Raw genomic sequence first — 27241 nt, 5'->3', positions numbered from 1 at the left:
TAACAAGTAAAATGTAGGAAGTTCACAGTTCACAGGAATGTAAATAAGGGCTAAATAGATAGGATACCTATTTGATTCCTATAGGTTTTTTTGTATTCTATATTAACTGTCACATACCAGGGAAAAATATATGAAATTTGTCTTTTGAAACTGGCTTATTTCACAAAGTATAATGGTTTCCAGTTGCATCCATCTTGCTAGTGTCACTTCAACTACAGCTAAGTTGATTTTCACCAAAGATTTCAATAATGTACAATGAGGATATGACATTCTGTTTTAAAAAATGGTGCTGAGAAACATGGATATCAAAATGTAGCCAATGAGATCACATCCTTACTTCAAACTGCATGGAAACACTAACTCAAAATGGGTTAAGTTGGCTGGTGCAGTGATGAACAGTAAAGCTGCTGCCTGCAGTGCTGCCATCCCCTATGGGCACCAATTCAAGTCCCTGCTGCTCCACTTTTGAGCAAGCTCTCGGCTATTGTCTGGGAAAGCAGTGAAAGCTCAAGTCCTTGGCCCCTGCACCTGCATGAGAGACCTGGAGGAAGCTCCAGGCTTCTGGCTTCGGATCAGCCCAGCTTCAGCTGTTGCTGCCATCCTAGGAAGAGAATCAACAGATGGAAGACTTTCTCTCTCTCTCTCTCTCCCTCCCTCCCTCCCTCCCTCCCTCTCTCTCTCTCTCGGACTTTCAAATAAATAAATAAATAAATAAATCTTTAAAAAAGGGTTAAGAACTTGACATAGACATGAAACTATAAAGCTACTAAATATGGATGATGACTTTTGGAAATGACCTCAAAGCCAGCGCAACAAAAGCAAAAAGCAGATAAATAGCATTCCATCAAACTAAAGAGCTTCTGCAAAGCAAATAACCAACAAAATGAAAACACAACCTCCACCATGAGAGATGTGTGGCCATGTGCCACATTACAGAGTTTTGATCACATTACAACAGTGGCCCCATAAGATTATGATGCAGCTGGAAAATTCCTATTACCTGGTGATCCTGCAGCCTTTTTAATATCCAGGCACAGGGCCGGTGCCGCTGCTTACTAGGCTAATCCTCCGCCTTGTGGCACCAGCACACTGGGTTCTAGTCCCGGTCAGGGTGCTGGATTCTGTCCCAGTTGCCCCTCTTCCAGGCCAGCTCTCTGCTGTGGCCAGGGGTTGCGGTGGAGGATGGCCCAAGTGCTTGGGCTCTGCACCCCATGGGAGCCCAGGATGAGTACCTGGCTCCTGTCATCGGATCAGCATGATGCACCAGCCGCAGTGCGCTGGCTGCAGCGGCCACTGGAGGGTGAACCAACGGCAAAGGAAGACCTTTCTCTCTGTCTCTCTCTCTCTCACTGTCCACTCTGCCTGTCAAAAATAAAAAATAAAAAAAAAATAAATAAAAATATCCAGGCACAATGCATTAATGCATTCCTGTGTGTTTAAGGTAATGTGGTATAAACAAACCTACTGCATTACCAGTCATATAAGTAGCACATACAATTCAGTATTCTACATAATAATCAATTATGATAAACAATTTTGCTACTGGTTTGTGTGCATGTTATAACTTAAATTTTATCATTATTTTGGAGTGTATTCCTTGTGCTTTCATGTATAGCCCTGTGGAACTGTGTTCTTTCTACTTTTTATTTGTCGAGTGGTTATTGGTACAGTTAGCCTGTGATTATAGAGTGGACTGAAATTATGTTTTTTCAAAATTTAAAGAGAAAATAAAACTTGCCAACAGACATATGAACAGATGTTCAGGATCACTAGCCATCAGGGAAATGCAAATCAAAACCACAATGAAGTTTCACCCACCCCAGTTTGAATGGCTATCTAAAAAAATAGTAAATACTGGTGAGAATGTAGAGAAAAAGATACCCTAGTACATTGCTGGTGGGAGTTAAACTAGCACAATCATTATAGAATACAGTATGTAGATTCCTCAGAAATCAGAATTGGGGACCCACTGTGGCACAGCAAGTTAAGTGGTGGCCTGCTGTGCCACAATACTTATGGGTACTGGTATGAGTCCCAGCTTCACTATTTCCAATCCAGCTCCCTGCTAATGCGCCTGGAAAAGCAGTGGAGGATGCCCAAGTCCATGGGGCTCTGCACTCACATGGGAGACCTGGGAGAAGCTCACTACCTTCAGCCTGGCCTAGCCCCGTTCAGTGCAGCCATCTGGGGAGTGATCCAGTGGATGGAAGATCACTCTCTGTCTTTCCTTCTCTCTCTGAAACTCTGCCTTTCAAAGTTCTTACTGTGCCCTTCCATCCACACCCAGGTTTCTGTGACACAGTGCCATCTTGAGACCTTGCCTGCCACAATCTTGGAAGCAACTAACAGTTGCCTCCAGAGGCTTGAACACCCCATCCACTTATGTGCAGCCCCATGGAGTGAGCAGCATCACTAACCATTCCCCATTGCCAGGCTACCCACTGACCCTTTCGCAGCTCTGTAAAGCACTATTCCAGCCTCAGTGGCTGAAACCACCATGCTGCTATGTCTTCAGAAACTGGCATGGCCACATTGTGTACCCATCTGTGCCTACCAAAAGCCACCAACTGCCCTTCCTAATCCTTCTCCTAAATCTCTGCCAAACAGCCAGGATGCCCCCACTTAACCCTCAGTAGCCTTGGTTAGCAATCAGCAGCCCATTCTGAGTGGCTAAGCTTACCAGAATGCTGAGAAGTCTCCTGAGTGTATCAACTCACTGAGGCCTTGTGAAGAAGAACTCACACTCATTTTCTCAAATTATTTTGAAACCTTGGAGAGAATTCTTCCAAACTCATTCTGTGATCCTGATAGCAAAGTCATAAAAAGAAGATTACAGACCAATATCCTTGATGGGCAAACATGCAAAAAAATCTTATGAAAATACTAGGAAGCTGAATGAAAGAGCACATCAAAAGTTATGGCCAGCACCACGGCTCACTAGGCTAATCCTCCGCCTTGCAGCGCCAGCACACCGGGTTCTAGTCCTGGTCGGGGTGCCGGATTCTGTCCCGGTTGCCCCTCTTCCAGGCCAGTTCTCTGCTGTGGCCAAGGAGTGCAGTGGAGGATGGCCAAGTGCTTGGGCCCTGCACCCCATGGGAGACCAAGATAAGTACCTGGCTCCTGCTATCGGATCAGCGCCGTGCGCTGGCCACAGTGCGCCAGCCACGGCGGCCACTGGAGGGTGAACCAACGGCAAAGGAAGACCTTTCTCTCTGTCTCTCTCACTGTCCACTCTGCCTGTCAAAAAAAAGTTATATATCATACTTAAGTGGGATTTATCCTAGTAATGCAAAGGTGTTTCAATCTATGTAAGTCAAGAAACTTAATATATTATATAGACACAATGAAGGATAGAAATCCTATGAACATCTCTATACTTATAAAAAGGTATTCAATGAAATTTATTGCATTCTGATAAAATTAATAAATTAGATACAAAAGTATATCACAATATACTGGAGATTATCCATGACACACCCATTCCAACATCATCCTGAATGAAGTGAAGCTTGAAAGCATCTTCTCTAAATCTGAGGCAAAAGAAAGATTTCCATTTTATTTTTATTAAAATTCATTCTACTAGTGTTAGCCATAGAAATTTGGCAAGAAAAGGAAGCAAAAGGCATACTGACAGGAAACAGAGAAATGAAATTATTTCTGTTGGCAAATAATATGATTCCATACACAGAAAAATCTGAAGACTTATCCAAAAAACTTTGTTAGAACTCAAGCAAATTCAGAAGGTTGCAGGGTACAAAATAAACAGACAAAATCATTAGCATTATATACCAAAAATAATTTTCTCACAAAGAAATCAATAAGACAATCTCATTCATAAAACTAGGGAAAAACTACCTAGGAGAAGATTTAATGAAGGCAGATGGTCATCTCTACAATGAAAACTGCAAAAAAAAGGAGTGATGTAAGAAATTCTGATGGATAAAAAATTAAGAGTTCCAATGTTCATGGATTAGAAGACTGAATGTGATGGAATGTCAACATGTCCATGGTGAAATCAAATTAGAGAATAATGTGCATTTTCCATGAAGTTCTTGAAGACTCCACATATATTAATATGTTCGTGCTTCCAAAGCTGTTTACAAATTCATTGTAATCTCTATCAATATACCATTGGCATTCAACCATGCATCTGTAGCAAAGTGGTCTTCCACAAAGGTGCCAGAAATTTATTTATTAAATAGGATTTGGTAAACTGGATATCTGTATACAGAACAAATGAACTAGATTCACATTCCTCACCAAGTGAGGAACATGATGATTCTTCCCCCCATCTGCCCCCCAACCCATACTTGCTCCTTTCTTCCTCCTCCCTCTTCCTTTCTCATTATTATTTTTTACAGAGATCAATTTTTCAGTTATTTTTTATACTCATAAAATTAACTCTACACTAACTAGAGAGTTCACCAATTACTATGAAGAAAAAATGAAACAAAACAAGACAGACAAACAAAAAATATTGTTCCTCAACTGTCAAGTCAAGGGCTGTTCAAAATCAATGCATCTCAAAGTGTCAGTTTTGCTCCTATAGATTACATTTTAGGTACTCTATTAATTACTGCAGATCAGAGAGACAACAATTGGAACAGAATAGAAACTCCAGATATTAATCCACACACCTACAACTAACTTATCTTTGGCAAAGGAGCAAAAACAACCCCTGGATCCAAGAGAGTCTCTTCAACAAATGGTGCTGGGAAAACTGGATTTCTCTACATACAGAAGCATGAAACAAGACTCCAACCTTACACTTTACACAAAATTCCACTCAAAGTGGATCAAAGATATTTAGCTACATCACGATACCATCAAATTACTAGAGAACATTGTAGAAACCCTAGAAGACATTGACATAGGGAAAGACTTCTTGGAAAAGACCCCAGAAGCACAGGCAATCAAAGTCAAAGTTCCCTTTGACTCAAAGGGAGCATATAAACAAGTCTAGTACCTCCTAATACTAACCGATAGAATAAAGGGGAGAGTGATCCAACATGGGAAGCGAGATACTCAGCAGACTCATAGAATGGCGGATGTCCTAAATAGCACTCTGGCCTCAGAATCAGCCCTAAAGGCATTCCGATCTGGCTGAAAAGCCTATGAGAGTATTTCAGGCATGGAAAGCCAAGACACTCTGGCAAAAAAAAAAACACACAAAAAACAAAAAACAAAAAAACAAAAAAAACAAAAACAAACAAACAAAAAAAAACACCAAAAACCAAAACCAAAACCAAAAACACCTAAATGAAAGATCTCTGTGAGTGAGATTCCAGTGGAAAGAACAGGTCTTCAAGAAGGAGGTACCTTTCTCTGAAGGGAGGAGAGAACCTCCACTTTGACTATGACCTTGTCTAAACAAGATAACAGTTGGAGAACTCAAGGGGCTTCCATAGCCTTGGAAACTCATGACTGGAGCATGGGGAGATTACTGAGGCCATAAACAAGAGTGTCAATTTGTAAAGTCAACAACAGGAGTCACTGTGCACTCGCTCCTCATGTAGGATCTCTGTCCTTAGCGTGCTGTACATTGAGACTTAATGCTATAACGAGTACTCAAACAGTATATTTTACTTTGTGTTTCTATGGGGGTGCAACTGTTGAAAGCTTTACTTAATGTATACTAAACTGATCTTCTGTAAAAAAAAAAAAAAAGAAGAAGAAATTATCAATTCCCAACTTGACTCTCACTGGGATTAAACATGGCAATAGGTCTGATCTGATTTCATCATCATTTAAAAAATCATCTATTATTTTTCACTTTATGTTTCTGTGTGGGAGCAAACTGTTGAAATCTTTACTTAATGTATGCTAAACTGATCTTCTGTAGATAAAGAGAATCGAAAATGAATCTTGATGTGAATGGAAGGGGAGAGGGAGTGGGAGAGGGGAGGGTTGCGGGTGGGAGGGACGGTATGGGGGGGAAGCCATTGTAATTTATATTCATTAAATAAAAGTTAAAAAAAAACTGTACCTATGGGGGAAAAAAAAAAAGCCAAAGTTAACAACTGGGACATTGAAGTAAGAAGCATCTGCACTGCAAAAGAAACACTCAGCAAAGTGAAGAGGCAACTGACACAATGGGAGAAAATATTTGCAAACTATGAAACACAAAGGATTAACTTCCAGAATCTATGAACAGCTCAAGAAACTAAACAACCACAAAACAAACCTGAACAGACATTTTTCAAGAGAGGAAATTCAAATGGCCAATATACACATGAAGAAATGTTCAGGATCACTAGCCATCAGGGAAATGCAAATGAAAACCCACAACAAGGTTTCACATCATCCTCGTTAGAATGCCCCTCATACAGAAATAAACAGCAAATGCTGGTAAGGATGTGGGGAGCAGGGTACTTTAATCTTTTGTTGGTAGGAATGTAAACTGGTAAGTCATTGGAAGACATTTTGCAGATATCTCAGAAATCTGAATATAGACCTGCCATATGATCCAGCCATACACTCCTGCGAATTTATCCAAAGAAAATAAAATTGGTTTATGAAAGTTATCTTCCCCCCATGTTCATCGCAGCACAATTTACAATAAAAAAGATATGGAATCAACCCAGATATCCATCAACGGTTGACTAGATAAAGAAATTATGGTGTATATACACTATGGAGTATTACTCAGCTGTCACAAAAAGCAACAAAAGCCTGTCTTTTGCAATATGACTGTCACAACCGAAAACCAGTACACTTAATAAACAAGCCAGTTCCGAAAAGACAGAAATCATATGTTTTCCCTGATCTGATGTAACAAATAGTTTATCTTAAATGTAATGTACTAGAGTGGAATAGGCATTTTGAGAATAAATGATTGTTTATAGCCCTTGTCTCTTCCATTGAGGAACAGTGTTTCGTTTTGCTTGCCTTCTCTTCATACTATTTGTTGAACTCCTTTAGAGTAGGGTTAACTATATGATCATTAAGTATACTTAAAACAGATCATTGTAAAAATGATCTGGAGTGAGGGAAAACCTCACTGTGATTTTGATTTGCATTACCCTGAGGTTAGTGATCCTGAGCATTTTTGCAAGTGCCTGCTGGCCGTTTTAATTTACAATCTTGAAAAATGTCTGTTTAAGTCTTTTGTCCATTTATTCACTGGATTGTTTGTTTAGTTGTTGAATATCAGGTGCTCTTCTTTTTAAAAAAGATTTATTTTATTATTCAAAAGACAGAGTTACAGAGAGAGGTAGAGACAGAGAGAGGTCTTTCATCTGCTGGTTCACTCTCCAGATTGCTGCAATGGCCGGAGCTGCACCAATCCAATGCCAGGAGCCACGAGACAGGAGTCTCTTCCTGGTCTCCCATGTGGGTGCAGGGGCCTAAGGACTTGGGCCATCTTCTACTGCTCTCCCAGGCCATAGCAGAAGCTGGATCAGAAGAGGAGTAGCCTGGACTAGAAACAGCAGCCATATGGGCCAGGGCTTTAACCCGCTGCGACACTGTGCTGGCCCCTTGTGCTCTCTTAATAGATTCTGGATGTTAACCTTTTATCAGTTGTGTAGTTTGCAAATATTTTCTCCCATTCCATTGGTTGTCTCTTCACGTTGCTGAATGTTTTCTTTTGCAGTGTAGAAACTTCTCAGCCTGATGTAATTCCATTTGTCAATTTTGGCTTTGATTTCCAAAATTTTGGGGTCTTTTACAAGAAGCCTTTGCCTGTGCCAATGTCTTGTGGAGTTTCCCCCATGTTCTCTAATGATGTAGTGGTATTGGGTCATAGATTTAGGATTTTGACCCATTTTTAGTGGAATTTTATGTAAGGTGTAAGGTAGGTGCCTAGCTTCAAACTTCTGCATGTGGAAATCTGGTTTTCCCAGCACCATTTGTTAAAGAGGCTGTCCTTGCTCCACAGATTGAATTTAGTTCCTTTGTCAGATGTGTTTAGACATAGTTGTATAGGTGGATTTCTGGTGTTTCAGTTCTGTTCCATTGGTCTGTCCATCTGCTTTTGTGCCAGTACTAGGCTGTTATAATAGTCTCTTGGTGGAGTCTTTTGGATTCCCTAGCTATAGGATCATGTCATCTGCAAATGGAGGTTGTTTGATTTCCTACTTTTCAGGTTTTTTTTTTCTTCCCTCATGGCTCTGGCTAAAACTTCCAGGACTATATTAAATAGCAATGGTGAGAGTTGGCATCCTTGTCTAATTCCAGATATTGGGTGGAATGCTTCCAGCTTTCTCCCATTTTACAGGATGCTGGCCCTCGGTTTGTCATACATTACCTTAAGCAAAGGAATGTTCCTCCTATACCCAATTTGCTTAAGGTTTTCACCATGAAAGGGTGTTGTGTTTTATCAAATGCTTTCTCTGCATCTATTAAGATAATCATATGGTTTTGTCTTGAGTTTGTTACTGTCATATATCACATTGATTGATTTGTGAATATTGAATGCATCCCTGCATCCCAGGGATAAAGCCCACTTTGGGTGAATGATGTTTCTGACATGTTGTTGGATTTGATTAGCTAGGATTTTGTTGAGGATTTTTGCATCTATGTTCATCAGGCATATTGGTCTGTAGTTCTCTTTCTCTGTTGCAGCTTTTTCATGTTAGGAATTAAGGTGATGCTGGCTTCATAGGAGTTTGAGAGAATTCCCTCCATTTCAGTTGTTTTGAATAACTTGTGAAGAATTGGAGTTAGTTCTTTAAATGTCTTGTAGAGGGGCCGATGCTCTGGCATAATGGGCTAAGCCTCTGCCTGTGGTGCTGGCATCCCATATGGGTGCTGGTTCGAGTCTCAGCTGCTCTACTTTGGTCTGGCTCTCTGCCATGGCCTGGGAAAGCAGTGGAAGATGGCCCAAGTCCTTGGGCCCCTGCACTCACACTGGAACCTGGAAGAAGCTCCTGGCTCTTGGCTTTGGATCAGCGCAGTTTGGGCCTCTCTGTCAATTGGGGAGTGAACCAGCAGATGGAAGACTTCTATTTTTCTACTTCTCCTACTCTCTCTATGTAACTCTGATTTCAAATAAATAAGTAAATCTTTAACAAAATGTCTGTTAGAATTCAGCAGTGAAGCCATCTGGTCCTGGGGTTTTCTTTGCTGGGAGGGTGTTTTTAACTGATTAAGTTTCTGCTTTGGTTATTGGTCTATTTAGGACTTCTATATTTTCATGACTCAATTTTGGTCAGTTTTATATTTCTAATTATCTAACCATTTCCCTAAGATTCTTAATCTCCTCCCTGTCTTATTACTACTCTTATATTTAACAGAGATCACTTTTCAGTTAAATTTAAACACCTAAGAGTAATTGTGGGTTAATTACAGAGTTCAACCAATAGTATTAAGTAGAAGAAAAACATTGAGGTGCAGAGAGCTTTTTTGTTTGCCTATTTAATTTCCTTTGGGTAAATTCCAAGGAGTGGGATGGAGTGGGATGGCTGGTTTCCTCCTCCTCCTCCTTCTTTTTTTTTTTTTTAACAGGCAGAGTGGGCAGTGAGAGAGAGAGAGGGAGAAAGGTCTTCCTTTGCCATTGGTTCACCCTCCAATGGCGCACCGTGTGGATCCAATGGCAGGAGCCAGGTACTTATCCTGGTCTCCCATGGGGTGCAGGGCACAAGTACCTGGGCCATCCTCCACTGCACTCCCTGGCCACAGCAGAGAGATGGCCTGGAAGAGGGGCAACCAGGACAGAATCTCGTGCCCCGACCGGGACTAGAACCTGGTGTGCCGGCACTGCAAGGTGGAGGATTAGCCTAGTGAGCCACGGCGCTGGCCATCCTCCTTCTTTGAAGGCCCTGTTCTTTCTACTTGGATCTCACTCGCAAAGATCTTTCATTTAGGTCCTGTTTTTTTTTGCCAGAATGTCTTGGCTTTCCATGCCTAAAATACTCTCATGTGCTCTTCAGCCAGATCCAAATGCCTTGAGGGCTGATCCTGAGGCCAGAGTGCTGTTTAGGACATCTGCTATTCTATGAGTCTACTGTGTATCCTGCTTCCCATGTTGGATTGTTCTCTCATTTTTTTTATTATATCAGTTAGTATTAACAGACACTAGTCTTGCTTGTGTGATCCCTTTGACACTTAGTCAAAATAAGTGTGATCAATTGTGAACTGAAATTGATCACTTGGACTAGTAAGATGGCATTGGTACATGCAACTTTGATGGGATTGTACTGGAATCCCCTGGCACATTTCTAGTATATGCTTTGAGCTTCCTGTGATCTTTTACTGGGAGGTTTTCTTCCTTTACCTTCTATCATATAGATGGCCCTGTTTCCGTGTTTCTGTGTGTAGCACATCTTTAAGTATCTTTTGCAGGGCTGGACGAGTGGCGACAAATTCTTTCAATTTCTGTTTGCTATGAAAGGTCTGTATTTCACCTTCATTCACAAATGAGAGCTTTGCAGGATATAATATTCTGGGCTGGCAGTTTTTCTCTTAGTACCTGGGCTATATCTCACCATTTCCTCCTAGCCTGTAGGGTTTCTGATGATAAGTCTGCTGTGAGTCTAATTGGAGATCCTCTGAAAGTAATCTGGCATTTCTCTCTTGCACATTTTAGAATATTTTCTTAATGTTTCACTGTGGTGAGTTTAATTACAAGATGACATGGTGAGGATCTCTTTTAGTCATGTTTATTAGGGGTTCTATGAGCTTCCTGTACTAGGATGTCTCTGTCCTTCTCCCAACCCACAAAGTTTTCTGCTAATATCTCACTAAAAAGGCCTTCTAATCCTTTCTCCCTCTCCATGCCTTCAGGAACTGCTAGAACCCGAATGTTGGTTTTTTTAATAGTATCCTGTAGATTCCCCACAATATGTTTTAGATTTCTAATTTCCTCTTCTTTTCTTTGGTTTCAGTGTATACTATCCTGTGCTCTGTCTTCTAAGTCTGATATTCTCTCTTCTGCTTCACTGATTCTGTTTTTAAGGCTCTCTAAGGTGTTTGTCATTGGATCTATTGAGTTCTTCATTTCATTTTTATGTCCCTTCACTATCAAAGTTCATGTTCTAGTTTCTGTGTATCATTTTGATTCCTCCTCAAGATTTCACTTTCATGAGAGAGATTTTATATCCTGTCCAGTAAGGATTTCTATAGTTCAAGAATTTGTTTTTGAGAATTTCTAGATGTTCTTACCATAAATTTTTTGAAATCCGTATCTTGCATTTCTTCTATCTCATCATCTTCATAGTCTTAGGTTGGGGTGTTTTGTTCATTTCAGAGCATCATAGTGTCTTCCTTGTTCTTGTTTCCTCTGGTTCTGCATTTGTTGCTTGGCATTGTGGAGATATTCTTTGGTTATTTCTTCTCTTGCTGTGCTGTTTTTTTCTCATTATGCTATGACTGTATTAAGTGGACTGTCTGCTTTTGATGGATCCTTAGAGGCTTCTGATAGGTGTGGCCAGGGAGCTCTGTTTGATTCTTCAGGCTTAAGCTTGCACCAAAGCTGACACACCCAGATTAGGCATGGTAAATCTCTCTCTCCTTTTTTTTTTTTTTTGATTCAGAAGGGAAGTAATTCTGCACAGCTGAGCGAATTGAAGGCAATCAATTTCTGATCTCTGATTCCTGTGGGTATAATATTCTTCTGCTCTGTCCCAAGGACCACACAAAGGATTTATGCAGTCCTCAGTGTAAACTCAAATTTGTCTGCTGTCTCCCACTGGGTTGCTAAAGTTACTGAGGTTGTGTGCTCTCTGAAGATCACTCAGATCTCCTTGAGTTCTCTCCCACACCTTCAGTCTTTCACAGTCTCAATTCATTAGCTCCACACATTGACCAGGTCCCAACCTCCTGTCATTTCACACCACCAGAGTCAGGTTTTTCTGCTTGGCTAATGCCGAGTGCAACCCCTACGTTGTCCAAAATGGCGCCTGCTCTTTGTCTCGCTCACCCTTGAAAGTTGAGTGGAGAGAGAGACTCGTGTCCATACCGGTCCCTTTTTTCCCCTCTCTCCTCTAGTTAGCCTGGTGAACTTTCCCCCATGCGGCCTCAAGCCTCATTCCCTCTAAGCTCCTCCTTCAGCTTTCCCACCGGTATCTTGGGCTACTGAGGTTCTGGCTCACCTCCCTTTCCAGCATTGGTGCATAGATTCTGCGGCTGGGGTTCCTAGCTGTGGGTGGCCATGCCCTCCATGTAGGTCCTCCGTGAACGTGCAGTTCCGAAAGAGTTTCCTCTGCTGTTTCTTCCCTAATTCTTCCTTGAAACTTCAGTATCTACACTTTTATTAAACTGTCTTTTCCCGGACTGTCAATGTGCTCTCTCTTTTGCTTCACTGATTCTGTTTTTAAGGCTCTCTAAGGTGTTTGTCATTGGATCTATTGAGTTCTTAATTTCATTTTTGTGTCCCTTCACTAGCATAAGCTCATGTTCTACTAGTTTCTTCATTTCCTTTTGATTCCGCCTTAAGATTTCACTTTCATGAGAGAGATTTTCTTTCCTGTCCAGTAAGGATTTCTGTAGTTCAAGAATTTGTTTTTGAGAACTTCTAGATGTTCTTATCATAAAGTTTTTGAAATCTGTATCTTGCATTTTCTATCTCATCACCTTCATAATCTTGAATTGGGTGCTTTGTTCATTTCAGGGCATCATAGTGTCTTCCTTGTTCTAGTTTCCTTGGTTTCTGCATTTGTTGCTTGGCATTGTAGAAATATTGGTTTCTTCTTTTATTTTCCTCGCTGTGCTGTTTTTTCTCATTATAATATGACTCTAAATTAAGTGATCTGTCTGCTTTTGATGGTTCCTTAGAGGATTGTGATGGGTGTGGCCAGAGAGCTCTGTTCAGTTCTTCAGGGTTAAGGGTGTGCCAAAGGTGACACACCCAGGTTAGGCTTGGTAAATCCTCTCTCTCTCTCTCTTTCTCTCTCTCTGTCTCTCTTTTTTCAGAAGAGAAGTAATTCCGCACAGCTGAGTGGAATTGAAGGCACAGTGTCTGAGCTCTAGCCCCTGTGGATATAATATTCATATGCTCTGTCCCAAGGACCACACAAAGGATCTGTGTAGTCTTCAGTGTAAGCTCAAATTCCCCTGCAGTCTCCCACCAGGTGCCAAGGTAACCGAGTTTGTGGCGTCTCTGGAGAGTACTCACGTCTTGGGTACTCCATGAGTTCTCTCACACACCCTCAGTTTTATTTTTTCACAGTCTCAGTTAATAAGTTTCACACATTAACTAGGTTCTCACCTCCTGTTATTTCTCCCCACCAGAGTCGGCACCCCGACTGGGACTAGAACCTAGTGTGCTGGCACCACAGGCAAAGGATTAGCCTATTGAGCCATGGTGCCGGCCTAATATCTCCATCTTTGTAATAACTCTGTTCAATCTGGAAAAAGCAGTTGAGATCATCATGACAACACAAGGAGATTCAGCTGCATAAGGAGCAACAGGAAAATCAAAGGAAACATCTTTGAAGTCTGTGAAAAACCCTAGGTCACAATTGCAGTGGAACATGCAGTGTCATGCAGATGCATACATATAGCATGCACGTATGTAGGTGTGTGTGTGTGTGTGATTGCTTGAATCAAGGCACTTTAATACTGTTCCATCTGACTTCTTTCCACCAGCTGTCCACCCATCCATGGGGGAATCTGAAACCCTTTCTGACCCAAAGCTCTACAGCTCAGGTCTTCTGTCCTGGTGAAAACACAAGAAGGAAAACATGTTTGTGAATCATTCTCTTCACCCCAGGTGAAGAATTTCCTCCAAGTCCATGGATACAAAGACTCAAGGGAGAAATTCCTATTCGTTACTTTTGGTCCATGGGCTTGTCAATAAACCACGCCATGAATTTTTTGCAATTATGTACCTGGATTGCATGAGAGGGCACAAAGTGATGCATCAGGCAAGGTTCTCAGTAAAGTTTCATACCAGAAAACTCCAGTGTCACACACTTCAGAGAGTCAGAGCAATAGGACAGCCTCCCATGCCATTGTTCTGGGCAGCCATCCATTGTCTTGATGCCACACAGACCACAAACCAATCCTGTTTACAGAGATACCCACTAGGACATGCAGTTTTCAATCACTGTGGAACCAGTAATCACCCTGAATGCAGAAGTTCCCATTCAGGATGTCAAATCACTTCATTTTTAGTTGTAAATCATGAAACGCTTCCACATTGCTGTTAACCACGGTAATCCCATGATATGTTTTTGCACCTACAACATTGGTTGATGCTCTCATAAGTGCTAGGGATGATTTCAGTACTTTTCACTTTTACTCTAAAGCAGAAAATACCCACCAGAAGTAATGTTTTTATTCCCACCACCAGAAACACCAAGGGCAGGATGAAGCCTGCAGACACCTGTACTTCTTGAATGCAAGTGACTCTCAAGATTATTATGGACACCATCAGGAGAGCTATTTACCATTAAACCTTTGCCAAATTCACAGACTCACAATACACAATGGATAGCATGTCCTGTAGGCAATAATGATGATCAACATTGGCTAATCATTTGTGCTTCCTTACCAGTGTGATATATTGCTAATAGAGTGAATCTAATAAGGATGGGACAAGAGAGCATATAAGAGAGCTCTATTATTCCACTCAAAAGTTTTCTAAACTGAAACTGCTATCGATGAGATGCCTAAGAGTTTAAGCAAAACACATTTTCCATTGCCTAGCCACTGTTCTGATGCAATTAGTGAGATTTTGAATAGTGGCTCATGTAAATGAAGACGCAGTAAAGGCCCAAAATATAGAACAGAATTCAGTGACTTGTATAAAAATGAAAATATAATTTCTTGATGAGTTAGACTTATTACCTGTAAAATGATGAAACTTGTTGTCTATTCAGTGAATCTAAATCAGGGAACAATTATCTCTTGCTCTCTGTAATGTGTAGAAAATAAAAGTAGAATCGCTCTGAATGTACATGATTCACTGAACAAAGGTTGGGAATGGAGAAAAATAACTCCATGCAATGAGGACACTTCAGAAAACTCATGGAAAATGTGTTATGAAATAATTTAAAAAATTTAGCAGCCAGATATATTCATCACTTTAAGTGTTTCTCTCATATTTATCACTTTTTATCTTCTACATTCTTCATGCTGAATTTGATGTTTTTTATAGCTTGAAATGAAGGCCTCAAATATAGACCTTCAGTATTTTTATAGGGAAATATATATTCCAATTGAATAAATGTATAAAAATCTGATACACATTTCTGTATAAATTGAATTTTAGAAACACTGTCTTTAAAGTTCATATATTTTTCTTTGAGACTTATTACAATTTCTATTGAAGTCCAATAACATCTAGGTTATTGTAAAGCAATTTCCAAAAATAAAAACATGAACACTTGAGTTGGTAGGTAAAGAGATCTCTGTGTGTACAGGGAACATACAGAAGAACTTACACTCAGTCTGCATTGAGAACACTGTCTCCAATGGACTCTATCCTGGAATAACTTCTCAGGCTCAACACACTTCAAATCAAACGTAGAAATTACTGTAAGCAAGTTGTAAGATTAATGTCATAGTAAGCAGAAAAAGAAACTAAGTAAATCCACAATGTGGAGGTGATCTATCATGTCAGCACTCACTGTATCAATTCTCATTAGCTCCAAATTAGCTATGCTGGTATGTAAAGTCTACACAAGTGCATTTTTGTATTATGTCCCACCCAAGAAGCCACACATCATCCATCTTACATACTGAATCTTATGTAGCTCCTCTGAATATAACAGAATCTGTTTCTACCAATATCCATCTAACCTTGGACTAATACTGCTGATTACTGGGAAGAGTCCAAGATGACTGAATAGGTAAGGGCTTACTGTTCTAGGCTAGGTGTAGACAGTAAAAGTAAAAGTGGAGGAAATAAGTTCTCAGTTGATAGTTAGAGAGAAAACCGCAGTTGGAATTCTATGGAAGGAAGAAGAATGCCGTGGATCAGTGTGGAAGGTGCAGACATGCAGTATGATCAAGGACACAACACACAATCCCAGCAGCCGAGAGCTGGAGAAAGCAACAACTTAGAGAGGGAAGGAAGATCAGACTACAGTGCCTGGGCCACTGGTTACATAAGTCTGGAAGGAGTGTTTCAAGTAAACACCTGATAGAAAATAGGAGAATATGGCTACGTATTCTTCCAGATACATTTTAAAACTTACATTTTAAAAAGCAGAAGGAACAATAAAAATATCATCAAAAATGTGTAGAGGAACTAATCCCATTTCTTCTCAAACTATTCAGAACAATTGAAAAAGAGGGAATCCTCCCAAATTCTTTCTATGAAGCCAGCATCACCTTAATCCCTAAGCCAGAGAAAGATGCAGCACTGAAAGAAAATTACAGACCAATATCCCTGATGAACATAGACGCAAAAATCCTCAATAAAATTCTGGCCAATAGAATACAACAACACATCAGGAAAATCATCCACCCAGACCAAGTGGGATTCATCCCTGGTATGCAGGGATGGTTCAACATTCGCAAATCAATCAATGTGATTCACCACATTAACAGACTGCAGAAGAAAAACCATATGATTATCTCAATTGATGCAGAGAAAGCATTTGATAAAATTCAACACCCTTTCATGATGAAAACTCTAAGCAAATTGGGTATAGAAGGAACATTCCTCAATATAATCAAAGCAATTTATAAAAAACCCACAGCCAGCATCCTATTAAATGGGGAAAAGTTGGAAGCATTTCCACTGAAATCTGGCACCAGGCAGGGATGCCCACTCTCACCAGTGCTATTTAACATAGTTCTGGAAGTTTTAGCCAGAGCCATCAGACAAGAAAAAGAAATCAAAGGAATACAAATCAAGAAGGAAGAAGTCAAACTATCCCTCTTTGCAGACGATATGATTCTGTACTTAGAGGATCCAAAGAACTCTACTAAGAGACTATTGGAACTCATAGAGGAGTTTGGCAAAGTGGCAGGATATAAAATCAATGCACAAAAATCAACAGCCTTTGTATACACAAGCAATGCCATGACTGAGAAAGAGCTGCTAAGATCAATCCCATTCACAATAGCTACAAAAACAATCAGATACCTTGGAATAAACTTAACCAAGGACGTTAAAGATATCTATATGAAAATTACAAAACCTTAAAGAAAGAAATAGAAGAGGATACCAAAAAATGGAAAAATCTTCCATGCTCATGGATTGGAAGAATCAACATCATTAAAATGTCCATTCTCCCAAAAGCAATTTATAGATTCAATGCAATCCCAATCAAGATACCAAAGACCTTCTTCTCAGATCTAGAAAAAATGATGCTGAAATTCATATGGAGGCACAAGAGACCTCGAATAGCTAAAGCAATCTTGTACAACAAAAACAAAGCCGGAGGCATCACAATACCAGACTTCAGGACATACTACAGGGCAGTTGTAATCAAAACAGCATGGTACTGGTACAGAAACAGATGGATAGACCAATGGAACAGAATTGAAACACCAGAAATCAACCCAAACATCTACAGCCAACTTATATTTGATCAAGGATCTAAAACTAATTCCTGGAGCAAGGACAGTCTATTCAATAAATGGTGCTGGGAAAACTGGATTTCCACGTGCAGAAGCATGAAGCAAGACCCCTACCTTACACCTTACACAAAAATCCACTCAACGTGGATTAAAGACCTAAATCTACGTCCTGACACCATTAAGTTATTAGAGAACATTGGAGAAACCCTTCAAGATATTGGCACAGGCAAAGAATTTCTGGAAAAGACCCGGGAGGCACAGGCAGTCAAAGCCAAAATCAACTATTGGGATTGCATCAAATTGAGAAGTTTCTGTACTGCAAAAGAAACAGTCAGGAGAGTGAAGAGACAACCGACAGAATGGGAAAAAATATTTGCAAACTATGCAACAGATAAAGGGTTAATAACCAGAATCTACAAAGAGATCAAGAAACTCCACAAAAACAAAACCAACAACCCACTTAAGAGATGGGCCAAGGACTTCAATAGACATTTTTCAAAAGAGGAAATCCAAATGGCCAACAGGCACATGAAAAAATGTTCAAGGTCACTAGCAATCAGGGAAATGCAAATCAAAACCACAATGAGGTTTCACCTCACCCCGGTTAGAATGGCTCACATACAGAAATCTACCAACAACAGATGCTGGCGAGGATGTGGGGAAAAAGGGACACTAACCCACTGTTGGTGGGAATGCAACTGGTCAAGCCACTATGGAAATCAGTCTGGAGATTCCTCAGAAACCTGAAGATAACCCTACCGTTCGACCCAGCCATCCCACTCCTTGGAATTTACCCAAAGGAATTTAAATTGATAAACAAAAAAGCGGTCTGCACCCTAATGTTTATTGCAGCACAATTCACAATAGCCAAGACCTGGAACCAACCTAAATGCCCATCAACGGTAGACTGGATAAAGAAATTATGGGATATGTATTCTTTAGAGTACTATACCGCAGTAAGAAACAACGAAATCCAGTCATTTGCAACAAAATGGAGGAATCTGGAACACATCATGCTGAGTGAAGTAAGCCAGTCCCAAAGGGACAAATACCATATGTTCTCCCTGATCGGTGACAACTGACTGAACACCAAAAAGGAAACCTCCTGAAGTGAAATGGACACTATGAGAAATGGTGACTTGATCAGCATAGCCCTGACTGCTAATGGACAACTTAATACATTATCCCTCATAGTATTTTTTTTTGTCTGTTCTACTTAATATGACTGGTTTAATTCTGTAATTATCACACAGTTATTCTTAAGTGTTGAAAATTAACTGAAATGTGATCCCTGTTAAACATAAGAGTGGGAATAAGAGAGGGAAGAGATGTATAATTTGGGACATGCTCGGGCTGACTTGCCCCAATTGGTAGAGTTGGAAACATACCAGGGGATTCCAATTCAATCCCATCAAGGTGGCATGTGCCAATGCCATCTCACTACTGCAAGTGATCAATTTCAGTTCACAATTGATCATAATGAAAGGACTAAGAGTCAAAGGGAGCACATAAACAAGTCTAGTATCTGCTAACACCAACCGATAGAATAAATAAAGGGGAGAGTGATCCAACATGGGAAGTGAGATACTCAGCAGACTCATAGAATGGCGGATGTCCTAAATAGCAGTCTGGCCTCAGAATCAGCCCTAAAGGCACTCGGATCTGGCTGAAAAGCCCATGAGAGTATTTCAGGCATGGAAAGCCAAGACACTCTGGCAAAAAGATCTCTGTGAGTGAGATCCCAGTGGAAAGAACAGGTCTTCAAAGAGGGAGGTGCCTTTCTCTGAAGGGAGGAGAGAACTTCTACTTTGACCATGGCCTTGTCTAAATATGATCAGGGTCGGTGAACTCAGGGGGCTTCCATAGCCTTGGCAGCTCATGACAAGAGCCTAGGGTGATTACTGATGCCATAAACAAAAGTGTCAATTTGTTAAGTCAACAACAGGAGTCACTGTGCACTTACTCCTCATGTAGGATCTCTGTCCTTAGTGTGCTGTACATTGAGATTTAATGCTATAACTAGTACTCAAACAGTATTTTTCACTGTATGTTTCTGTGTGGGAGCAAACTGTTGAAATCTTTACTTAATGTATGCTAAACTGATCTTCTGTATATAAAGAGAATTGAAAATGAATCTTGATGTGAATGGAAGGGGAGAGGAGTGGGAAAGGGGAGGGTTGTGGGTGGGAGGGACATAATGGGGGGGGAGCCATTTTAATCCATAAGCTGTACTTTGGAAAATTATATTCATTAAATAAACTACCTGAAAATAAAAAAAAGGCAGAAAGTAGAGGACACAAGATTTTTACATTTTACTCTTCTTTAAAGTTCGTGTTTGTTTCTATTGTAAGGATTCCACACTCAACAATATTTAAGATAAGCAGAAACTTCATAATAACATTGCACAAAGTTCTTTAAAAGGGAAATAACAAGTTAAAATTAAGATAAAAACAACAAGAAATCAAATAATATATGAAGATATGAGGTATACATATGATCAACCTATCTATACCTATCTATCCATAAAAAATACTAATATAAACAGTGAGAAACAATTTGTACATGGATAACGAGGAATAAATCCCTCTTTTAAAAGTAAACATGAGGGGGCGGAACCAAGATGGCGGAATAGTGAGGGCGCGCACCGATAGTCCGGGAAAATTTAGTTTAATAAAAGGGGAGTTACGGTAGCCGCAGAAAAAAGAACCAGGAAAAAATTGCACGGGAATCGTGAATCGGAGGACCTACTGGGAGAACAAGGTCGCCCACCGCGTGGAAGCCAAGTCGCAGGACCGAGCCGCAGAATCCCCAGTGCTCCAAGGGGAGTGCATGCCACACAGACAACAGTGGGGAGACTTGGGACGCTCAGGGCTCCGAGTCCACACATCGGCGCTGGAAGGGGAGGTGAGCTCAATAACCCGAGACATTGGTGGGGAAACGGGGGTCAGAATCTAGAGGGGGGCCAGAAAGTGCAGCAAACTCACTACCGGAAAGAAGGAAAAAAAAAAAGCTTCGGGGTTTCTCTTCCCCCTAACCTTGCAAAGGTTACAAGGCTGCAAGGCTAGAAGAATTCCCAAGAGACAAAGAGCAGGCCTGCTCTCTGGATTTACATATCAATGGGGGAGAGCTAAGGAACTGAGTCACTACAATTCAGTAGCCTAGGCAACCCAGTGGGAGTCCAGAGGAGCCAAAGACTGGAAGCTAAATACCATCAATTCTGCACAGCTGTGCCCTGCGGTGTTACTTACCCCCTGAATAAATAAAATAAATAAATAAATAAAAAGAGAGAGATTTACCACGCATAACCTGAGGGTGTCACCTTTGCACACCCTTAACCAGGAAGAACCAGGCAGAGCTCTCAGGCCGCACCCATCTCAAGCCTCCAAGGCTCCTCCAACAGCAGGCAGTCCACTTAACATGGACACAGTATAAAAAAAAAAAAAAAGAAAACAAAAAAAAACGCACAGTGACGCAAGAAGAATTAACTATGCCGAGTAACAAACACAGAAATAGAGGGAGCAAGATCAATGATGACACTATGATGCCTCCAAATAAGCAAAACACCCCACGCCAAGAGTATGAAGATGATGAGATAGAAGAAATGCAAGATACGGATTTCAAAAAATTTCTGATAAGAACATTTAGAAGTTTTCAAAAGCAAATCCTTGAACTACAGAAATCCTTAATGGACAAGATTGAAAATCTCTCTCGTGAAAACGAAATTTTAAGGAAGAGTCAAAATGAAACACAGAAACTAGTAGAACAGGAAAGTGTTATAGTGAAGAGAAATCAAAATGAAATGAAGAGCTCAATAGATCAAATGACAAACACATTAGAAAGCCTTAAAAACAGAATGGGTGAAGCAGAAGAGAGAATATCGGACTTAGAAGATAGAGCACAGGAAAACACACAGTCAAACCAAAGAAAAGAAGAGGAAATTAGAAACCTAAAAAATATTGTTGGGAATCTACAGGATACTATTAAAAAAACCAACATTCGAGTTCTAGGAGTTCCTGAAGGCATGGAGAGAGAGAAAGGATTGGAAGGCCTTTTTAGTGAGATACTAGCAGAGAACTTTCCAGGTTTGGAGAAGGACAGAGATATCCTAGTACAGGAAGCTCATAGTCCCGGTTGGGTTGCTGGATTCTGTCCCGGTTGCTCCTCTTCCAGTCCATCTCTCTGCTGTGGCCTGGGAAGGCAGTGGAGGATGGCCCAAGTGCTTGGGCACTGCACCCGCGTGGGAGACCAGGAGAAGCACCTGGCTCCTGGCTTCGGATCAGTGCATTACTCCAGTCGCAGTGCACCGGCCACAGCGACCATTGGGGGTTGAACCAATGGAAAAGGAAGACATTTCTCTCTGTCTCCCTCTCTCACTGTCCACTCTGTTTGTCAAAAAAAAAAAAAAGTAAACATAGGGGCTGAAACTATGACATAACAGGTAAAGCAGCCATCTGCAGTGGCAGCGTCACATACGGTGCCGGTTCAAGTCCCGGCGGGTCCACTTCTGATCTGGCTTTCTGCTATGGCGTGGGGTAACAGTGGAGGATGGCCCAAGTCCTTCAGCCGCTGCACACATGTGGGAGACGTGGAGGAAGCTCCAGGATCTTGGCTTCAGATCAGACCAGCTTTGACCATTGTAGCCATTTTGGGAGTGAGGCAGCAGATGGAAGATCTCTTTCTCTCTCTGCCTCTGCCTCTCTGTAACTCTGCCTTTCCGATAAATAAAATCTTTTAAAAAAGTAAACATGAAGTGGTAATTCTCTTCTGTATAGTTTTTGAAACAGGATATTTCCCTGGGTCAGGGCCAGGGCCAGGGCTAGGGGGTTCTTAGACTATATTCCTCTAAGTGCTTTACAATATAGATAACTCTGACTGCAACCAGTGAAAATTGTTGCAGATTAATTAACTTGACTTAATTGTTCTCCACAGTGTGGTCAATTTTACTCTCTAAAAATATAAAATTCTAATTTATCCATGTATAATAAAGTAAAACTAAATATAAATAGCAATGTACTGAGCTAGTTTCCATCTTATCAATTCATTAGTTTTCAAAATATACTGTAGATCTCTTTGTTATAATCAATCTTCTATCAAAGATCTTTCTACTGGAGCAGGTGTTTATCAAAGCAATTAGGACAATATTGAGATACCCACATCCCAAATTGGAGTGCCTTGGTTTCAGTTTGCTCTACTTCAGTATCTAGTTTCCTTCCAAGGCACACGCTGGGAGGCAGTAGGTGTTGGCTCAAACATTTGGTTCCCTGCCACCCATGCCCATGGGAGACCTCGATGGAATTTCTGGTTCCTTCATTTGGCCTGGCCCAGATCTCACTGTGTTGGCAATTTGGGGAGTGAACCAGCAGATGGGTGATCTCCTTCTCTGTCTCTCTGCTTCTCATATAAAATACCTAATTACAGTACTGCTAATTGCAGTACCACAAACTAGGAATGCAATTAGAAAACTTAGAAACACCCAAAAATTGGTGAGAAACTAAAATTATGCTAGCCCTACAGAGTAAAATAATAATAGGTATAAGATATAATTTTGAACATTTTTATATAAAATATTTACGGTAATTTGTAACGCAAGGAAAATGAGCTAGGAGGAGTCAAGGTCGAATGATCCCACTTGTCATGTCTTCATATTTACATGAAGAAATAGAAAGCATAAGATCAGGGTGATGTGATGATTTTGTGGAACTGAGGCATTTACACTTAGGTAGGCCTCTTTCTCCAATAAAGACAAATTGAAAATTTCACTTCACAAAAGTATTGAACTAAAGACAAATACATTAATTCTGCACATGGAAACATCCTCCCTGTCAAAAAATCCTTCTGTTTCCTTATCTGAATTATAAGGTAAGGCATTCTCACAGGCCCATAAAGGCTTCTAGCTATTGGATAACTTGGTGTGAACAGGAGGACCTTGTGTAGCTTCAAATATATGCACTTCAGGCATGGATAGGGCATCCAGCACATGGGTCTGGAGAGAAACACTGGCCCAGGCACCTTGGGCCCCTGAGCTGGGGACAGAGAAAATCAGAGGACAAGAAGAGCAGGAGGTTCACCGTGGCTATGATGAGAGACAAACGCCCTCTCCAGCACCCGAAGAAACCCTGCCTTCTGCCCTGGCCAAGATTCATTTCATCAAATTTGACTCAGCCTCCCCTGAATTGTTTTCATTTTACTATTTATTTTTATTAATATAAAGATAACAGATTTAATATAGTTTATAGATAAAATTCTAATATGATACTTCTCACTTCCTCCCTCCCTCCCTTGCTTCCTCTCCATCCCTGTTGCTTTTCTTTTTAATTTTTGTGATAACATTTTTAATTTATTGAATAGTACATGAGGTATACATAACAGTTTCTATAGGGACATTAGGAATTGTACACTTGATGGAAACAGTCTCAAGATGCTGTGGAAAGAACACTTCTCTGTTCCTCTTAGAAATGAACTCATGCAAATAGACTGCATTGTCATCCTAAGGGGATTGGTTTGACCTCTGGCAGTGGTGGAGGGTCTAGATGATAGGGTAAGGTGTAGAGTGATAGCTCACTCAGACCCACGCCCTACAAATGGGGAAAATACAAAGTATTCTGCCACCTCCTTTTAAAGGTGGAAACACAGTCTGCAGAGGGAGAGAGAGAATACATTATGGACAGATGCTAAAGAGAAGGGCACCAAGAGCACTATTCTATCTAGGATTGAAACATGCAAGAAGGGCATAGGGATCCTTAGGAAAATGTCTCCAACTATGATTATTATCAACTCCAATGTGATAACCGCTATAGAATGAATGTTCTGTGCAAATATGCATTGGCTGAGATACTGCTCTTTAGTATGATCATATTTGATGTGGTTTCTGGGAGGTAAGTACAATTTTTTATGACTTACCTACCTACTTTCTTAGAAATTTTCAATATGAGATTGTGCAGAGAGATTGTTACATCTCTCTAACTGGTGAAGATAGTGAGAATAGGAAAGGAAAAATGTCTCTCCTTGAGGCAGGAAATGTGTCTTTCACAGATGCCAACCTCATGTATCTTGATCCTGGTCTTCCCAGCCTCAGCAATTCTAAAAAAATAAATTCCTGTTGTTAAGTCACAAAGTCATGGTATGTTGTTATGTGGAAACTCTAGGTGACTAACACAACAATGAAATGGGGAAGAATGCAGGTTAATTTCATTTGTGTCAACAGCTGGCTCTCCCAAGTTCTTGCATTTTGTATTTTTAGCAAATGGCAGAAAGGCTCTGGAATATTTTGTCTAAATCCCATGAACCATGAGGAAAAGAAACTGATTTTCAAGGGAAAGCAAATTTAATGAAATAGAAATCAGTCTTGGTTTTTGCACATGTTCTACTCATGGCCAAAAATGGTTATTTATATTGGCACATCATCAAGTGATTCCCAAAACAGCATCAACATGAACATGACTCTGTACAAGGTCATGGGATTGATTACCTCACCTGAAGGCTAAGGGGCCAGCAGAGGCAGGATATCTAAGTATGGAGAATGGTGGAGTGCAAGACTTGGCATTTATAACTCAAGCTTCCTCCTTATCAAACCTGAGCATCAGCTTCCATCCCAAATCAGGAAACTAACTCAAGTTTAAAGCTTAAAGGAAGGAGAATCATGAAAATGTAGAACATTTAGAAGATGTCAGAATCATTTATTGGGGGAATGTCAAGTACTATAGATCAAAAGCATGCCACCTAGTGAAGTTTAATGGCTGTGATCTACTTTTCTTTTTTTTTAACTTTTATTTAATAGATATAAATTTCCAAAGTATAACTTTTGGATCACAGTGTCTCCCCCCGCAACTTCCCTCCCATCTCCTGCTCCCTCTCCCATCCCATTCACATCAAGATTCATTTTCAATTATCTTTATATACAGATCAATTTAGTATATATTGAGTAGTTTTCAACAGTTTGCACCCACACAGAAATACAAAGTGTAAAGTACTGTTTGAGTACTACTTATACCATTAATTCATATAGTAAAGCACATTAAGGACAGAGATCCTACATGGGGAGTAAGTGCACAGTGATTCCTGTTTTTGACTTAACAATTGACACTCTTATTTATGACATCAGTAATCACCCTAGGCTCCTGTCATGAGTTTAAATGTGTTTAAATTTAACTGAAAAGTGATCTCTGTTAAATATGAGTGGGAATAAGAGAGGGATGAGATGTATAGTTTTGCACATGCTCAATCGGACTTGTCCCAAACAGTGGAGTTAGAAATGTGCCAGGGGATTCCCTTTCAATCCCATCAAGGTGGCTGCTATTTATTTTTCTATGGAAATCTGAAAAGTATGTTCATATAAATAATGCTTATTGGTAGCAGTTCTAACGCCAAATAGGTCTTATTCTCTGAATCGTTCCTTGAGACCTGCATGCAGATAGACTTGCAGGCCAAGAAAAAACACCACACATTTCTACAGGCACTGACAGAAAACTTCCTCAAGGAGGGAACGCAGATGCCCCTTGTATTTCAAGTGTCCTGCATATTCAGTCATGATGAACTGTCTGCTTCATGTTGATGGCTTGTTCATGCCCACTGTGTGCCAGACAGAAAGAGGCATCTTTCAATTATTGGGTACAGGGTTTTATGTGTTTCCAACAAATCCAATTGTGCACTTGATTTTTCAAGCATCTTTTTATTACCTATGTTGTTTTCTGGGTGAGATACGTTGAAAATCCTCCTTCTAAGAAAAATATATTTTCTGGGGCTGGCGCTGTGGTGCAGTGGGCTAACACCCTGGCCTGAAGTGCTGGCATCCCATAAGGGCAGTGGTTGGAGATCCAGCTCCTCCACTTCTGATCTAGCTCTCAGCTATGGCCTGGGAAAGCAGCAGCACATGGCCCGAGTCCTTGGTTCCCTGCAACTGCATGGGAGACCTGAAAGAAGCTCTTGGATCCTGGCTTCAGAATGATGCAGGTCCGGCCATTACAGCCAACTGGGGAGTGAACCATTAGATGGAAGTACTCTCTGTCTCTCTCTCTCTCTCTCTCTCTCTGCCTCTCCTCTCTCTGTGAAACTCTTTCATAAATAAATTAATATATTAATATTTTAAAAAAGAAAAAAAATTTTCTCATGTCTCTATTCTTCCTCTTCTCCTTTGTCATTTTCTAGTGTTTCTCTAATCCCTCTGCCCTCTTCATCTCCTCATCCTCATCCTCCACCTCCTCTTCTTTATAAAGCTATATATGATCTCTGCCAAACAGGCTTTTGCAGACAGTTTGCATGTGGATACATTATATAATTCCATCCTTTATCTCTTTGAACAGGTAATCAGTAGTAAGAGATATTCTGATGCTGGGAAATCTAACAGTTGGGAGTTTAGAGTCTAAAGCAGTTATTTTAAATTCAATGTTGTTTTATTCTGCTGTCATCAACAATGGCCTATTTTTCTTCCATGTGTCTAATAAGGCTGCTTTATAAGGTCCTTATTGAATGATTTTTCACCTGTGAAGTACCTGTGTTCTTATCACGGTCTTCTCCTCCACTTAAGAACCATGTTGGTTTCTCCTGATCATGGGATGATCCCATGTTGAATGATTTCATGTTCTTCTTCAGACTCAGTGTTTATCTGGGATTCCACATTAATTTGCCCCAGCTTGATGGTGACCTACACACAAATCTTTTCCTATTTGGATGGCTCTTGGCATTTGTTGCTGGTTCATGAAAAAATGGACAAGTGTTAACAATCCACTACCCTTCTTTCTGGGATTTTCTTCTCAAGCAAATTCAGCAAACGAATCAGAATAATATTGTTTGAAAGACCTTGATGTTTTGTTGTAGAAACTCTCATGCT

Source organism: Oryctolagus cuniculus (assembly GCF_964237555.1).
Source record: "Oryctolagus cuniculus chromosome 16 unlocalized genomic scaffold, mOryCun1.1 SUPER_16_unloc_1, whole genome shotgun sequence".
Lineage (NCBI taxonomy): Eukaryota > Metazoa > Chordata > Mammalia > Lagomorpha > Leporidae > Oryctolagus > Oryctolagus cuniculus.
Note: the sequence above shows the minus strand (reverse complement) of the source record.